Here is a 16,771-nt window from a genome sequence, read left to right on the forward strand (position 1 = left end):
AAATCAAGACATTTTCATAAGATTATATCCCTAACAGATTTACCCTGAAAGAATGGCTACAGGAATTTCTACAAACAGAAGGAAAATGATGAGAACAAGGCCTATTGGATCATCAATATATACGTAAAAGTAAAAATGGTTTTTCTTCTCTCCTGAATTTTCTAAATTAGGTTTGATGGTTTCATAAAAAATTATAATGCTGTTTGTTGTGGTTTTAATTGTATGAGAAATATTTTTAAGAATTATAGATCAGGGAAGGTAAAGCAAGTTAAGTTTTCTACATTTTACTTGAGTTAGTAAAATGTTGATTCCAATAGACTATTATAATATATATATATATATATATATATATATATATATATTATATCTAAAATATTATATATAAATCCAAAAGTAATTCTAAAAGCTGTTCAGTTTAAATCATAAGAAGATAATAAAAATATATTGCAGAAATAAAAAATTGAGTAATCAGAAAACAAAAATGGCAGATTTAATATGTAAAATATCAATTCTTACATCAAGTGTAAATGATCTAAAGCCAGATCTGCGGGGAAGAGAAGGTGAGAGACTATAGTGTTATATAAAAGACTGGCACAGAGGATTAAAGATTACAATCCAGTTATACTGTCTACAAGTAGAAATACACTTAATTTTTAAAAAATAAGGCATGTATTCTCATAAATTATCTGTTAAAACTATCACATTAATTAGTAAATTGGTTACTTTGTATCTACTTGCATCATTTAAAATAAGTGGTTCAGTATTTTATCAGAATCATCTATGATTCTGTACCTACTGTGCATCAGGCACTACTTGGTGTTTGAACACAAATTAGAGAATACAGGAAAAGTGTATCCTTGCCATTGAGGAGCTCATACTCTAGTGGAGAGAACATGACTATTAAATAAATTAATTAACAAAAAATAAACAAAATATGGTAAAATTGAAGGTTAAAGTGAAATGAAAAATTAAAATACAGGAAAGGAAAAGTAATCAAGAGTATAGAGCTGTGGGGAAGAGAAGGTGAGAGACTATAGTGTTATGTAAAAAATGGTCATGATGGGATTTCCTGAATTGGGAAAATCTGATCAAAACCATTAATGCAGTGTAAATTAGCAAACAATTTACGGTGATGAATGTGCCAGTCAGAGGGAACAGAAAGAGCTGATTCTCTATACCAGAGGAAACATCAAGAGAGGTGGGTCCTGTAGGAAGAGGGCAACATGGATGGACAGCAGGAGCCAAGGGAAGAACAGAAGATGAGGCCAGGAAGGAGTGGACAGCAAATTGTGTGGAAAGCAACAGGCCATTTAGGAATGGTGGCTTGTACTCCGAAGTCAAAGGGGACCACTGCAGTAGAGAACCAACACCATTTGAATTGCTTATATGAATCTCTTTGCTGTCTTTAACCTTGAAAATGTGCCATAGCATAAGAGAAAATGTGTAATTGAAGAGGAATTTCATAGGATAATCAGAGTTCTCACTTTTCTTAGCTTTTTTTTAATCAAGAAAATGCTTGTATTCTCTGAATTCTACATAAGTTTGTGGGCTAATTTTGGTCCATATATATTTTTGTTGTTGTTGTTCACATAAAAGGTTGCCATATTAGAAGTCTGTCAGGAGCAATATTCTCCTGAGGGTGCTAAGGGATAGGTATAGCTTGCTATAATAGTGAAAACAACAGTAAAAGTTCAAATACAAGACACATAAACATGAAAAATCTTGGTGTTAAGTGTACAAGACATCCTAGTCAGGAAAGTAAGAAGTGTTACCAAAGAGCAATGTATCTCTGAAAGACATTTAGCTGACTAACATGCACACATTACAGTTTTCATGAAACAAACAGACAATCTTCTAGTTCAAGGACAGATTTTCAGGTGATGGAGAAATCGGAATCCATCTTTTTCATTCATGTCTTCCTACTTTGAGTACCAGTTAAAATTTAGCATGCACAGCACAGAGGGACTTAAAAGAAACAAAAACAAAAGTTTTAGTCCTCACTATTAAGTTTAAGTTTAGTGTCTAGTGGTGAAATCATTTATACATGAAGTAGAAAAAAACCAACCAAACAAACAACGACAACAACAAAAAACAAAACAAAAAAACCTGCTAAGCTCCAAATTGAACAATGTTGAAGAGACAGATCCAGCTAATAAATATTTCTCAGGACCAATGACATCTTCATGGGGCCATTCATGCTTATTCATGCTGATAGCTGATGAAAGGCTCAGGAAGCCTCTGTTGTTTGTTCTAAACCTGGCCAACCATCAGAACACCCTGATGTTTTCTACAAAGCTCCTGGGGAGTACATAAGCCAGAGTACATAAACTGCTGAGTACATGAGCCAGACAGAAAGATGCTGCAATATCTATTCTTACAATCAATGATGGGAAGACATCCTTCTAAATAAATTATATGTTTGTTTTTTCTCTATGGTTCCTTTAAATAGAATTATTGGATCACAGAGTATGGAAAAACTTAAAGCATATGATAAATATTTTCATGTTGCCCTCCAGAAGCTTTTTTCCCTAACAACAATATTAGAAAATTAGAACATGAAAATGAAGGGCGAAAAAGGAAATCTCTCTAAATATAGGCATAGGTTTTCATGAACATTGTATTATTAAGGACTCTGTTTCACACACATTTTATCCACAACTCCAGGTGTATAGGATACCCAATAAATCACATTGCTTTTGGTGGAGTACTGGTACTGGGGATTGAACTCAGGGGCACTTGACCACTGAGGCACATCCTAAGCCCTTTTTTGTATTTTATTTAAAGACAGGGGTCATACTGAATTGCTTAGCACCTTGTTTTTGCTGAGGCTGTCTTTCAACTTGCAATCCTCTTGCTTCTGTAGACTCCCAGGCCTCTGGGATTACAGGCATAAGCCACATACCTGGCTCTATATTATTTAAACACTGAGAAGAATGCTCTTGTTAACTCTTCTTACATGTGTTACTAAAGGCCTTTGAAGGTAACTCTGAAACCACTCTTGTAGACTCCGACAGAGTAGTCAGTAGGAAAATAGGCAACAATAAAGCAATGCTGCCTTAATTTTAAAATGTGCTATTTTAGAACTTGAATAAGTGCTGCTAAATTGGTCATTATTAGGGACCTAAAAATTAAATATTTTGTTGAAGTGAGAGATGATACTTTTCTATTTTGCAAGGAAGGGGTCTGCCAAGAATTGAACCCAGGGACACTTAAACATGAAGTCACATTCCCAATCCTTTTTCATTTTGAGGCAAGGCTTGCTAGATTGTTTATGACCTTAATAAGCTGGCTTTGAACTTATAATTCTCATGCCTCGGACTCTGAGTCACTTGTACTACAGGTGTGTGCTCCTGTGTCTGGCATCTTAGATTTTTTTTTTTGAGTAATGACAACATGTTCAATGGGACTACATTTGGGTTTTGTAAGAATAAGTTTTTGTCACCTTAGAATATTTTTGAAGAATTGTTTTGTTTTAGTAAGGAAGAACACCTAAAGATATGCCCCCTTTTAAAAACAAATGGATACACTCAAATGAGACTTGAGGGTAAAATTTCACAATAACCTTAAGAATTCCCTTTTGTTTCTTACATGGGATCAAGTGATTCATCAATCAGTACTTCAGAGTACTGGTCTTGTTCATTTTAATATTTCAATTAGTATTAAAGTCACTGAAAAGTAAACTATACCCCCAAAGTGTTTATTGGATTGCATTTTGGAGTTCTCAATAAGTTTTAAAAAATAATAGAGGTGCTTGGAATTATAGATGACTGTATAATTAGAGTCATTTTTAGATTATTAGCATAAATTAGAGGGAAATATGAGAACAACAAATCATTTATATTTGATTTTGAAATTTACTTCATATTTTATTTTGGATATCAGTAGATCTCACATTCTTAGAATTTGTTACACTATTCACAAAGTGATTTAAATTGAAATAAGCCTGATAGAAAGATATGAGTGCAGAGGAGAAAAGTTTAATTTCTTTTTCAGTCTCAAAGCTAGTAACATCAGTACTTGGACTAAACTGGGCAATTGGTGGTCTTGGTCTTTTGATTTTTAGGTTTACTGTTTCATAATTTTTTTAGAAAGTGAGTTATTTTTGTGTAAAAAAGTGTATCCAGGTGGTTATTTTAGTATGTAGGCCAGATCTGCAGTGTCTTCCTCAAATCATTCTCTTGATGTTCATGGGTGTGATGAATCAGCATATTGCTGCCTTCGAGGAGCTAATGGAAACCTGTGTCCTCCTATCTTTTACAGTGTTCAATTAGCTCACTTTTGAGCTAAATGGAAAAATGACTGGAAAATTAAAACTCAAAGTACTATCTTTAGGTAAATACTAGTAATCCAAATGTGCCTTTTGAAACTGTACCTAAAAGAAAAGAGTTGTTGTGATGTGGTTCTGACTTTCATAAAACACTTTTTTCAATATTTTAAGAATTACTATATTAATTTTATAATGGAGAAATCAATAAATTGCTACTTTTTTATATCTTAAAGTCAAAACAATGTGAATATATTTTTAAATGTCTGACCATGCTACAAAAGTAAAGTTTTGAGATATTAAAGATAAGATTACAAGTTAGGGTACATTGGCCATGTTTTGAAAACTTTCATGAACTTAATTCTTATTTAAATATTGTGTTTTCTTCAATGACTATATTTATATTATCAAACTTTGTAGACTAAAGATAATACAATTCATTGTCTTCAGTAAAAAATCCTAATAAAAAGTCTACCACACAATGAATGAATATCCACTACAAGATGACACTATGCATTTTTTTCATAAGGCATAAGAAAGAGAGTGCTGGAAGGAACAGAAGATGTTAGACTTATAGATGTTTGGAGGTTTCCAATAATTTTATATTTTTATAAAAGCAAATCTTACTGATGAGTAGTTCCTGCCTCATGCTGAATTTTACTAATAAGAATAGCAAGATTCCATTTCAGAGTAGACAGTGTGGAGCCCTCTTCAGAAGCATTTTTTTTTAATTAGAGTGAAAGAGCTCCACAGGTATTCCTGGCAGTAAAGAATGACTACTAAATGCTTAAAGAAAATAATAAAATAGATCTATAAGCTTTCACCACCAACACTACTTCACTGTAATAGCAACAATTGGTATCCTGCAGTTGGATGCTTTGTTTCCTGGATTTTTGCATTCATAAATGGAAAAAGCATAATAATGTAACCTTCATAGGATGATTTGCCATTCCATTGATAAGCCTTGTCAATCAGAGAAGATTATCTTTGATTATTCCCTGTAATCCAGAAATATATACACATATACACTAAAATATCTTCAATAGAAATATTCCTTTTTAAAATCTGTATGAATTTGATCAATCAATACCTGGTAAAGCAAAACAGCAGAAAACCTTAAAGAAAGACTATGTACTAAATACTGCCTATGCTCCTTGCTACCTGTGCAATTTTGAAGCCATAACTTAATTTTCCTGACTTCCTCACCTGTAAAATGGACATAAAAAATACCAGAAAATAAAACCATTGTCAGGGTTACATGAAGTCAAGTACCTGAGACATAGTCTCTTGGAAAGCATTGGCTGTTTTATGATTCTTTCTTAATGTTATTGTCATTATTAGCAGAAGCTGCATCTTACTGGGAAGTAACTAATGCAAAAGTAAACCAAGGGTTTGATCTGCCTATGATCTAGAAGATGGTGGCACTGCTTATATGACGTTGGGAAAGTGGCATCCTTTCTCTGGTTAATTTTTTGATATGGGGATAACAGTTACACTTATTTAGAGCTCTTTTGGTGAGGATTAAAGGAGATTTTAGGTTGAGTTCTTAGTATCCTTTGTGGTTCATAATTAAATGCTCAAATAATGTTACTAATCTTTAACATTATGATTTATTTTATTATTCAGCCTAAAAGATGGATGTTGTTGGAAATAGAATTCTAAAAGTCTTATCCAAAAACAAAGAAGAAATTTAAGATTGTATATTCACTTGAAATATATTGAAAGAATCGAATGCAGTAAAATATGAAAAAATATACAAATATATACAAATATACAAATATATTGAAAACATTGATAGGTTAAAAGGCAGGCTTAACAAAAGATTCTCTTACTTATTTTAAAATATTGTGTCATACTAAGGTCTTGGCAGTGTTGAATATGCTTAAGAAATTATCAATATTAATATTAATAAATACAATTCCAGTAATTCTACAAGGTGATTACTATTTTATAATAATTTTATAGATACAGAACTTGAGATCAGAGAAGGTAAGTCCTGTACCCAAAGTCACACATGAGTAAAAAGTTTGAAACCAGACAGACTCTCAAGTGTCTCAATTTACCTTCTTTATTATTCAAAGAAAAGAATATCTCAACATGTATTATAAGAAGAAACAAAGAAAAAACAATGCTAGACTACAACTTTAGGATCAAGGAATACTAAATTATTGTATCAAATGTTTTTTTTTTTTTTTGAGTATACTTAAACTAGAGTTGATGGTAGGTTAGGCAACTCAGCAAACAGGGCATACATAATTCCAGTATGGTATATGTATGGTATACGTATAACAAAAGTATGTTATACTAATAATGAAACATGAACTAAACCTAGGGAATTAATTGGAGATTACTGATAAAGATTTTAAAAATAATAAGCAACAATACTATATGTATTTGCCTCAAGATTTCAAGAAGATCAAATGAAATTGGCAGACACTCAATGATTGTTACTAAACAAATTATTCTGGAGAAAAAGCAATCACAGGAATGATAATGAATAAGAAGTTTTCAATTACTGATAGTAAGAAATTTTGCAAATCTCTTGGCTCTCACCAGCTCCAATGCATCAACATTGAATTATGAATATATTTCAATTTGTCTTTTCCATCTCTTACCCTTATCACAATTTAATCAAGACTATTTATAGAAATAAGAAATAACAACAGCAATTCATAATGTAACCATTTTTTCTCTAAACTTTTTTTGCTAGAATATCTACAGATTCATGGAGCTGTTGATTAAGGATGTATTATTAGTTTCAACATAATAGTTCCATTGCGTATAATGATTCATTCACTAAGATGTTAGGATTTTTACCACTGAGATGAACCTTCATTACTTTCTACAAGTTGAGTTCCAATATTAACAGTTAAGTACAACTAGTATAAATATGATTTTTCTAATAAAAATTCAGTGGACAGACTTGAGTTTAATTATAAACGTGGAAGTCAATTTTGGCAACATCAGTGAAATAGGCTTAAAATTTTTCTGATAATTTGATCCAGAATTCCAAGCCTTCAAAAATTTTAAGAGCACATGTGAACATTTTATTTAAGGATGTTTATTACATCAAAAATGGAAATTAATTTAGTATCCAATAACAAGATACAGTTGAGTAATTTATACTATAGTCACTAAATATAATAAAATATCCTCATTAGCAGAATGTTTAAGGAAAATAACATGGAAATCAGTTCATGCTGTAACACAACTATCAAATAAAAACTTCTTAGAAAAAAGACAAATTCTATTTTATTTTGAGAGAGAGAGAAAGAGAATTTTTTAATATTTATTTTTTAGTTTTCAGTAGACACCACATCTTTATTTTTATGTGGTGTTGAGGATCGAAACCCAGGGCCCTACACATGCCAGGCAAGCACGCTACTGCTTGAGCCACATCCCCAGCCCACAAATTCTATTTTACATCATGGTCATTCTCAGCAGTGGAACAATTGGTAATACTAATTTTGCAGATTTATTCCAATCAACTTTTGTAATCCAAGAAAAAAAGTTTCTTCTTTTAAATGTTAAAAATTTGTTTCAAATCCTAGGAGTCCCCCCCAAAAAAACAAAAACAATTTTAGAATTCCTCCATCCAAATTCCAATAACCAGAGCCTGGACTGAACAGGGAAGGTGTTGGGGATCCCTTTTGCCCCTAATACTTTTCCTCAGACATGTTTTGTTTTTTCTGCTGTGAAATATAGTACATGATATTCTCCAACCAAACATATATGATTTATTCCAGAACTCACTTAACCTCCAGAGACCTGCATATTTTCTTACATATGAGCTGAGATGGATACAATACATAAAAAACAAACAAACAAAAAAACCTTAAAAAACATTCTTGGCTTTCTTCCTTAAACTTTTACCCTAAAATAACAACATTGCCCAATGTATTGAGAGGAATGAACTGTATTTGTATTTTACCTTATGGTAGCAGCCACAGGATACACATGGCTATCACATATTTAAAGTGTGGCTAAAATCAGTATGGAGATTCCTCAAAAGACTAGTATGGAACCACCATATGAACCTTAGAATTTGAATGAAAGAACTAAAACCAGCATATAATAAAGATACATGCTTACCAATGCTTATAGCAGTAAAATTCACAATAGCCAAGTCATAGAATCAACCTAGTTATCTATCAGCAGTTGAATGAATAAAGAAAATGTGGCATAAACACACAATGGAGTCCTACTCAGGCATAAAAGAGAATGAAATTCTCTCATTTCCAAGAAAATGAATGAAACTGGAGAAGACCATACAAAGTTAAATAATCCAGACTCAGAAAATCAAGGTTCAAATATTTTCTCTCATATGCAGAAGCTTGGGAGAAAAACAATAAGCAGGAAAAAATATCTCACAAAAATAAGGAGACCAATAGAGCAGAGGAAGGGAATTGAATGAAGGGAGGAGGAGAGGATACAGAAAGTACTGGGAAGTGAAAAAAACAATTTATGCCATGTGCATGGACAAATACATCACAATACATCTCACTTCCATATATAATTACAATGCATCCATTTAAAAAATACTAGAAGGGAGGGCAGTAATGTAGAGGTAGAATATCAGGTGAGGTATGGGGAAAGGGGAAAGGGAAAGTACTGGGGAATAAAATCGATCATGTTATATAGATATACGAATATGCCACAATGAATCTCACTATTATGTATAGTTATAATGCACCAGTGAAAACAGAGAAAGGAGGTCATCTCAAGATGCAGGCCCTTAAACCTGGACCAGAACCATGAGCCAAAGTAAATAAAAATATTATATATATATATATATATATATATATATATATATATATAGAGAGAGAGAGAGAGAGAGAGAGAGAGAGAGAGAGAATGAGTAATGAAAATTTAAATTAAATTTAATTAAATTTAAAAAGTCATATGTGGCTAAGGATTAATGATTTGGATAGTGTTTGGGAACAGTTAGATGGATATTTCCTCTTCTGGCCCCTTGACCAGGGTCACCATTGGTGCTCCAGCTTTTTCAAGTTAAAGTCATTACAAAAAAACTCATCCACACATTTTATTCATTCACTGATTATCTGCTATAAGAATTTCACTAAGCCAGTCTTTAGATAGAGACTGAGTTGTTGACAAGACAGCCATGTTCTTATCTCAAAGTACATGTAGTTTAGCAGAAAGAAAGATGGTTTGCTTGCCCTAAATTGCATGGCATGTGCTTTGTTTCACAAAAGACTATTCAGAGAGAAAATAATGGATTCTATTTCATCCAGTCATTTGTGCTATGATGAAACTGTGTTCACAAATATATTCAGTGTCTCTCTTAAACTACATGCTTCAAATCCTTCCAGGACCCTTACTTTAGGCTGAAAAGTAGTATTCTATTGTGTTTCTATTTTCCACTGGGTAAGGACACCTTATTCTTTAGGACAGGCTTATTCTTCAGAGTATAAACCTTAATTAATCTGAGAAAACGGGAACTAGATATATTGCATGAATAAAGTTTCTTCTTTCTGCATTTGGTAATTAAAATATTTTCTTTACTAGCTACACTTCACAGAAGACATCCAATATCTTTTTAAATTCAATTTTCATTGACCATCTACAATCTCTAAATAATTCAATTAGATATTGTAAGCAAAGATCCAAAAGACTTAATCTGTGCCTTCTACAGATCTGCAAATTCTTCAGCATCCAAAAGAAAGTTCTCACATTACTTTCTTAGAAAACAACATTCCACCAGTCTTCTTAAAGCACTTGATAGGTAATGAAAGAGATTCTTGTCACATGTACAAGCCAGTGGAAAAAAAAAATCATCACAATCAAGGAAATAAATGTATCTGTTACTCTTCAAAGTTTTTTTTTTTGCCTCTTTGTAATTCCTCCCTGCCTCCTCCTAAAGCAACCACTCCTCTGCTTTCTGTCACTGTACATTAGTTTATATCTTCTTGAAAATTTTTTTAAAAAAATAAATGGTGTTCTCTTTAAAAAAAGAGATTTTAATTTGTGGATAGAGCCATCATAGTTTATCTTTCCATCTAAAACAAATATAAAGAACGGACTTTCTGTGAAACCAAAGCTACACTCAGCTTGATGATGCATCATTGTAAAGAGATGAAAATGTAACTGCAAACTCATGTAGCTCATGTGTAGCACACATGTTAATATGTTAACTAATGTGAAACTCTAACAAAACCTATTGTCTTTGTTAATAGAGGACTCCAGGTGTGTGATCTTCAACTGTCCTTGAAATACTACCCATGTGGCTCAGAACTCTGTATGCCATTTGCACAAAGACATGGTGGTGTCAGAAAGTCTGGGTTTGAGTCCTGGACTTCTTAGTTAACAGTTTGAGAATGTGAGCAAGTTTTTAAGCCCTTACAAGCTTTGTTTTCTTCATATGTAAAATGGAGGCAAAATCTGCCTTATATGGATTAAATACAATATTTGGCAAGGCTGGGCACTATGCCTGCTGTAATAGGTATCCAATAAATTCTATGTTGATTAAAAGCTAGTTATTGAGGAGGATAATTGTAATTAAAGTCTAGCAAAAGGCTTTGTACTGTAGCATCAGTAGGTTGTTCTTCCCTAATAAGAGAATCTAGTAAATGCCCACACCATATAAAGGACTGTATGTGGCTTTCTCAATGATGGAAAGAGCACCAAGGAGAGACTCCTTCTCTGTACAACCTGCAATAATATTAAATAATCCCAACCAAATTGGACTTTTCTATGCCTTTAGTAAGGTCTCTAACTATTCATCTTCCACCTGGATAAATGATGACTTCATATCAATCATACTGAGCCTGAGGTACTTGGGGAGAAATAGTGGAATGGCATCACCATCTCCTTTTTCCTGATTAACCTAGAGGGGATTGAGGGATAAACTGAAAGTGCCAAAGTTCAAGAACCCTTCACTATCTCACATAAGACAGGTTATGGAGAGAAACTGAAAAGGTGCTGGGGGTCCCCAATCCCTCCCAGTGTTTCCCAGAAGTGAGACTCACATGAGATGTCAGCCTGCATGCACCTCTCTGGGAGTGTGTGCCACACTGATGTTCTCTCTATCCCTGAGCATCATCCATCCATGACGTTAGCAGCTATTAGTGAAGACACTCATCTAAATCATGTTTTCCTTGTTGTCATACTTGCTCAGTAACTAAGAAATCATATCATGTCATCATTGTGGGATCTTCACATTAAGGGTGATAGCACTAGTTGTCATTTCTTTCTTAGTGAATTTCAGACATGGCCAACATCTTTAAAAAATAGCTCATCATGTACTTTGGTAGAACCAAACAAAACTCTCAAACCAATCTGTCACTGTTGTTGCTATTTTCAAATTTGAAATCCAGTCTGTCCCAAAAATCAGGGTACAGGGAAAAGGCCCTAATACCTCTGAGATAAAGTTTATATAGTTTCATCCTACATTAAAATTAACCAGCACTTTGTATGCATTTTATGAAAAAAAATTCCTAAACACAAAGATCTGAATCAAATTGAATTACATCTTCATAATTTGAAGAGTTCCAGAAAAAGTTCTTTGGTAAATGAGATACAACATTTAACCATTATTTCCTCTCTCATTCACTTTATTAACTAAGTAACAGCCAATAATTGGAGCTATTAGAAGATCACCAAGTCTGATCTTCTAACCTGCTCTTGGACATAAGTAAGCACAGCAGGACATGTGTTTCAAGGCAATTATAGGCATAACTTCAGTATTTATAGGATTTAGCATTATAAGAGATTCATCTTTTAGGTACTTTCAAGGTAACATTTAACTCCTGGAACAGGGTTTTTTTTTTTTTTCTGGGAGAATAAACATTTCTTTTTAACTCTTACCTCATTTATATATAAAAACTTTCTATTTCTCACTCTGCATTGCAAGTAACATTTTGATCATATTTGACTCATATCTGTCAAATTTTTATTCATTTTCTAAACTTTACTGCCATAAAAGATTAGTGTTGTGTTTTCTATACTACAGAAAGTCTATATGGTCTACTGTGTTGATGAGAGTGCTTGCATAGGGAAGAAGAGAATCAGAAAACCCACAGATGTTTCTACAGAAATGTAACATTTATACACTCTAAATGAAATGGGTAAAAATATGGATTTATTAAAACTCTATATTTGACCTCACCTTGCCCTTAATCTCTTCTTCTGACCTAAAAAAAAATGAGACCAAGCAAAGATAAGATACTAAAACTTCATGAAGAATAGTAATTTGTAATTTGTGGTTTCGAGTTGACTCTCTTAGGGTAAATAGTCATTTTGAAGTTCTTTTCTTTTTCTTCTTCTTTTTTTAAACCTCTTCTATGCAGTTATTGTGGCATCTAGGAACATGCAATCGCATGAGTACACACAGAAGGGAGCATTGATCCACTTGGTCCTCGATTAGCTCTGCTAACTCTGAGAAATAATTGACAGGTCATGGCTTTTCCAATGACCTTGTAGCATACATTTCCCCGAGTGTCTGGATTATGGCACTCAAGGTCTGTGCCCTCAGAGAGAAAGCCAGCAACAACTCCCATGAAACTCAGCAAGTTCTTCATGCTAAAAAGGCTGTGGATTCTCATTCTTTCAGGAAGTGAGGATTGTCTGAGGCTTACTGCCCTTTCCTTAGAGCTTTGGAAGAGCAGTGGTTTCTACAGACAGACAAAAGAAACACTTGGCCATTTTGTCTAGTTTTATTTAGTTACTCTTACATTTCAGTTTACCACCTACTTCTTCCTTCACACAGTCTTGCTGGTGCATTGGGACCTTTTCTCTCCTTCATAGTGACTATAGACTTGATGATTCAAAGTTACATATGTTGACCTTTCTTCTGCTTGTACTGATCCAGCATGAGGAATGCAGGTTGGACAAGCAGAAGAAAACAGAGCAGAAGGTTGGATATTCCTAGATTTTTCCTCATTCAACCTGGAATCCTACCAGAGCCTCTTTCATAGGATTCACCCTCACTCTCAACTCTGACCCAAAGACCACGAGTAGCAATTGCATTCAAACAAATCACCTGTTTTCTTACTTTTTTTACATGTCTCACTTTCTCACCTCAGAGATTGAAGAGCTTTCTGTTTTACTTTTTCAATCTGAAAGTAAAGTGCCTTCTATTATATCTTTTTTCAACTAGTCTGATAGCAAAGCTCTATGCCTCAAATTCCAAGTTCCACATTAATACAAAAACAGCTTCAGCATTTAGAAATTCCTTTTTTTCTTTTGTTTGTTATGGTTCAGATGAGAAATGTCCCCCCTCCAAATCTGTATCCATTGAAATCCTGGTCCTCAATTTAGCCTTGTTCATAAATTAGGCTTTCAGTTGATGATCAGATAATAAGGATTCTGACTACATCAGTAGATTAATCCACTGATGTCTAAATGTACCGCTGGGAGTTGGGACCTAGTGGAAGGAACTAAGTCACCAGGGCATGCTGCATGCCCTGAAAGGATTACCTTCTCCCCAATCAATAGATGGGCACATGATCTAAATAGAAACCTCCCAATAGAAGTATAAATAGCCAATAAATATATTTTTTAAAATACCTTTAGCCATCAGGGAAATGCAAATTTCACTGAGGTTCCACTTAACTCCAGTCAGATTATGTATTATTGAAAGAAAACTTCAAAGCCTAGTGAGGATGTGGAGAATGACAAACTTTTGTACACTGTTTGTGGTGATGGAAATAGCATAAGCCACTATGGAAATAGTATTGTGGTCTCTCAACAAACTAAAAATAGAGCTACCAACTGATACAGTCATGTTGTTACAGGGTAACAAATTCTGCCTCACAAGGAATCCAGTAGCAGAATGTTATAAATCTAATGCAGATTCATAACATTCAAGCAAGCTAAACGCTATCATGACTCATTGGTATCCATGTAGAAAGAGAGTTTTGTCTTCTAAACCATTTGGAGAGTAACATGAAGATTAACCAGCATTCTAACAAAGTCTGTTCATTCCATTTGATATGTTAGAGAAGGGGGTAACAGCAGTTCATGCCAAGAACTTCAGGTTTTCCATCCTGCATTCAGGAATTCAACAGCCTTATGTTAAAGCATTTGGCAAACTCTGAGTGAGAAGATGAAAATGATCATCTCCCAATCAGACCCCCTAAGTTGAAAAACGCAAGGACAGGATATTTCCTTAGAGAGTGGTGGGTGCTATGAGAGGTATAAAACAAGGGTACTATCGGAACACAGAACAGACTTCTGTTCCCTGTTTTAGGTCAACGGTATAAGTTTTGGGGTTGAGATGAGACCTGAAAGATAGAAAGGAAGTATGACACAGAGAGAGAAGAGGTGCCTGCAAAGAGTGAGAGGTGAGGAATACAAGTATCACAGAGTGACTTGAAGCTAGAGCAGAGGGGCAGAGTAGGGTGTGTGCAAGAGATAAGCTGAAGGACCTGATGAGAATTCAATTGGTTTGGATATCTGAATTCCTTGCTAGGGAAGCTGGAACTTTTCTTGAGAGCAAAACCAATGACACAGTCAGTGTCAGGGTATTTGAAATGCTTGACCAAGTGTTCCTAGATGAGTTTGGGCTTTTGGCCCTTGACCAGATAGAAGCGGTGATGCCTTTGTTTTCATAGAGGTGGCAGAAGTGAAAAAAAAATAAATCTAGAAAAAGTTATGTACAGACAGTCTGAGCCTTTACAGGCCATAAACATGGGTAAATGATGAATGAGTATATTCTTCATTGGGATTTTTTTTTTCAAAATTTTCATTTGATGTTTGTTTGCAAGAAAAACAATTTAATTCATGTAAAATCTATTCACCAATCCAAGGAAAGCTATGCCATCTGCTATGTTGTTTGTTCTCAGAAATCAATTAATGAATCCAAATTCAACAGTAGTTTGGCAACACACCTGCTTTAGCTTTTCTTGATAAAACCCCTGACCACCAACTTCTCATTCATCTGAAATAAGGCAATTATTATTTACATTGCTTCGTTTAATCAGAGATTATCATGAAAATGATACATTACTTAGAAAATGTAGCTTTTTCAATACAACTTTAAGGGACTAGAACTAACTGGAAGATGGCTTAAAATAATCACACAAACAAAATTAAAGTCCTACTTATTTTAAGTTTAGACAGAGAATATGTATGCACAATGCTGTTGAATTTCCCAATCCACACTGGTCTATTAAATATAAGTCATTTCAGATGATGCTGCTTTAGATAATAGGCAACAATTCAACTCCTATTTTTAGATGACAATACAGTATGATTCTTAACAAAATGCTGCCCTTGAGAAACTTCTTATCAAGTTTTTCACTTTAATGCCATTTTTCTTAAAATAAGCTTTCAGTTCTCTACTTTCAGAAAATTAAACATTCAACATTTTCTCAATGCTATCAATTTTTCAGCCCATTAAGTTAAATACATATGTAAAGAAAGAGGTACTCTCATAGTCTCATGTGAAAATTCTACTGGCCAAAGTTTCAAAATATTGTTATGTGGAATATGACTAAACATCTCTTCATTAAGGTGGATACACAAAGATTCCAGAAAATTCTCTTGAGAGACAGAATAATGCCAGATGATATGGCACATGCCTGTACTTCCCAGTATTCCAGGAACCTAAAGCAGGAGGATGGCAAGTTTGAGGCCAGCCCAGAACTTAATAAGAACTTGCCACAAAACAAAAATTATAAAGGAGTACAGATGTTGCTCAGGGGTAGAGCATCCCCGAGTTTCATCCCTTTAACCACACACACACACACACACACACACACACACACACACACACACAGTGTAAATATTACTTAGAGTCAGTTTAAACTTATGTTTCTTTGATTTGTGACTCTTCTGATTTGTAAACAATATGTAGCTGTTTAACTGTCACTAATTTGTTCTCTGGATTTGGGACTGAAGTTTTTGAAACATTTTGCTAATTACACTTATGTGTTTACAAACATGTGGAAAAGCTTCAAACTGTACCCCATCTAGACTGTTCTTCATAAAAACACTATTCTCTTACTGATGCCTCAAACAAGGTCAAAAAGAGAGTACTGAACATACTAAATACTTTGAGGTGATAAAAATACTGTGATGTCCAAAGCCTTTATATACTTTAAATGTGAAGGCAAATTTCTTGGTCTGACAGAGTTCCCAGGCTTGTCTTTTCTTTTTCAGAATGAAATGACTTGAATACTATCTTTGGGTACATTATAATCATAGATATTAGTGGAATGTATAATGACATAGTCAAACGTGCAGATAAAATAATTTGATTAACCTTCTTCCTCAGTATCTTTCTTTCCCTCTTCTCCCTTCCCCTTTAAAGGCATTCTGCAGAGATGACCTGATTTTGCATCTTGATAGAACAGTGCTTTTTGTACTCCTATTAATATTTGCATGCTTTGGCAAACTAATGCTCTGCAAGGATATCTAGGAAGTAATAGAGTAACTTTCAAGTATTCTTCAGCCTATTTATAAGTACTAAAAAATAAACATGTTTTTCACTCAGAAAAGTTAATAAAAAATGCCCCCTGGCCCCCCCCCAAATATTCCTTTGCA

The sequence above is a fragment of the Urocitellus parryii genome, chromosome 2 (genome assembly GCF_045843805.1).
Source record: "Urocitellus parryii isolate mUroPar1 chromosome 2, mUroPar1.hap1, whole genome shotgun sequence".
NCBI classification, from domain to species: Eukaryota; Metazoa; Chordata; class Mammalia; order Rodentia; family Sciuridae; genus Urocitellus; species Urocitellus parryii.